This window comes from Colias eurytheme, chromosome 6 (genome assembly GCF_061535395.1).
Source record: "Colias eurytheme isolate Ceu_HAF_F1 chromosome 6, ilColEury1 Martin Lab GWU primary, whole genome shotgun sequence".
Taxonomy (NCBI): Eukaryota; Metazoa; Arthropoda; class Insecta; order Lepidoptera; family Pieridae; genus Colias; species Colias eurytheme.
Window position 1 is genome coordinate 14,045,001 of NC_142985.1, and position 2,500 is coordinate 14,047,500.

Below are 2,500 nucleotides of genomic sequence, written 5' to 3' on the forward strand. Positions count from 1 at the left end.
GTTGTACCGCGTCGCCCGTGCGTGCGTGTGCGTGCAGTAGTAGTAACATTGCGTCTGCCGACGGTTTGATAGATTGTCAGTTTCGTAGATTGTATTCTATATGTGTAGTGTAAATAAATATTACGCATCTTGATACACTCTCGGAGCGCAGACCGTGAAAAATATACGACTATCGAACGGCAGTATAAAAATTTTCAATGCTCACATCGCACACGTTTGTGATGTACCAATGGGCTATTATCAGATGTTTTATATGTGTGTGTGAAACACCACGTATATACCAAAACTTGGTCGCAATTTTCGATCCTTCCACTCTCCGTGCGTAGATTGATCGTTTGCGTCATAAAAGTTGACCGATATTAAAATTTTTTCCTTCGCTTGATGCGAATGGGAATTGTTAAGGGGTGTCTCGTTAAGATGATACTTTCAACGATTAAACCTGACTGTGTTCAGATTTATCCACGTTTGCGCGCGCGGCGCGTGTGTGAATAGTGTGCGTGTGACGGTCGCCGCCGTTGCATATCGTGTTATTTATTACCACGCCGCGCGCGCATATGTATATAGAGAAGCAAACGTCGCGGCGGCATCGTCGTGTTACGTTTGAGGCTCTAGCGGAAGCTTTAGTTAGCTCCCTGGTTGATCCTGCCAGTAGTTATATGCTTGTCTCAAAGATTAAGCCATGCATGTCTCAGTGCAAGCCGTATTAAGGCGATACCGCGAATGGCTCAATATATCAGTTTTGGTTCCTTAGATCTTACTCAGTTACTTGGATAACTGTGGTAATTCTAGAGCTAATACATGCAATCAGAACTCTGACCAGTGATGGAATGAGTGCTTTTATTAGATCAAAACCAATCGACGGAGGGCCTGGCGTCTGAAGTCGTTAATTTTGATGAATCTGGATAACTTTTGCCGATCGCATGGTCCAGTACCGGCGACGCATCTTTCAAATGTCTGCCTTATCAACTTTCGATGGTAGTTTCTGCGACTACCATGGTTGTCACGGGTAACGGGGAATCAGGGTTCGATTCCGGAGAGGGAGCCTGAGAAACGGCTACCACATCCAAGGAAGGCAGCAGGCGCGCAAATTACCCACTCCCGGCACGGGGAGGTAGTGACGAAAAATAACGATACGGGACTCTTACGAGGCCTCGTAATCGGAATGAGTACACTTTAAATATTTTAACGAGGAACAATTGGAGGGCAAGTCTGGTGCCAGCAGCCGCGGTAATTCCAGCTCCAATAGCGTATACTAAAATTGTTGCGGTTAAAAAGCTCGTAGTTGCATTTGTGCGCCGCGCTGTCGGTGCACCGCATCCGCGGTGATACTGACACGTTTGCGGAGCATATCGTCGGTGAGCCGGTCGTTAAAAGCCGGTTCAATATCAAAATCCTATCGCGGTGCTCTTCAGTGAGTGTCGAGGTGGGCCGACAATTTTACTTTGAACAAATTAGAGTGCTCAAAGCGGGCTCAAAATGCCGCTTGAATATTTCGTGCATGGAATAATAGAATATGATCTCGGTTCTATTTTGTTGGTTTTCAGAACTCCGAGGTAATGATTAATAGGGATAACTGGGGGCATTCGTATTGCGACGTTAGAGGTGAAATTCTTGGATCGTCGCAAGACGAACATCAGCGAAAGCATTTGCCAAAGGTGTTTTCATCAATCAAGAACGAAAGTTAGAGGTTCGAAGGCGATTAGATACCGCCCTAGTTCTAACCGTAAATATGTCATCTAGCGATCCGCCGACGTTACTACAATGGCTCGGCGGGCAGCTTCCGGGAAACCAAAGATTTTGGACTCCGGGGGGAGTATGGTTGCAAAGCTGAAACTTAAAGGAATTGACGGAAGGGCACCACCAGGAGTGGAGCCTGCGGCTTAATTTGACTCAACACGGGAAATCTCACCAGGCCCGGACACCGGAAGGATTGACAGATTAATAGCTCTTTCTTGATTCGGTGGGTGGTGGTGCATGGCCGTTCTTAGTTGGTGGAGCGATTTGTCTGGTTAATTCCGGTAACGAACGAGACTCTAGCCTGCTAAATAGGCGTCGTCATTTAGGTGTGCGCGGCTCTCGGGTCGCGCAACTCACTGGCGGCGTATTAAAATTCTTCTTAGAGGGACCGGCGGCTTTGAGCCGCACGAGATTGAGCAATAACAGGTCTGTGATGCCCTTAGATGTCCTGGGCCGCACGCGCGCTACACTGAAGGAATCAACATGTTCTCCCTGGCCTAGAGGCCCGGGCAACCCGTTGAAACTCCTTCGTGCTGGGGATTGGGGTTTGCAATTATCCCCCATAAACGAGGAATTCCTAGTAAGCGCGAGTCATAAGCTCGCGTTGATTACGTCCCTGCCCTTTGTACACACCGCCCGTCGCTACTACCGATTGAATGATTTAGTGAGGTCTTCGGACCGACACGCGGTGGCTTCACGGCCGTCGGCGTTGCTGGGAAGTTGACCAAACTTGATCATTTAGAGGAAGTAAAAGTCGTAACAA

At 48.0% G+C, this 2,500-nt stretch overlaps 1 non-coding gene across 1 annotated transcript in view; it reads left to right on the forward strand.

Annotated features, from left to right (window-relative positions):
- Nucleotides 1-629: 629 nt before the first annotated feature.
- The window catches only part of LOC149908188 (small subunit ribosomal RNA), a 1,905-nt gene continuing 34 nt past the window's right edge, over nucleotides 630-2,500 (forward strand). The window contains exon 1 of the ribosomal RNA XR_016456888.1: nucleotides 630-2,500. This exon is cut by the window's right edge and continues 34 nt beyond it. This is a non-coding gene — a ribosomal RNA (small subunit ribosomal RNA).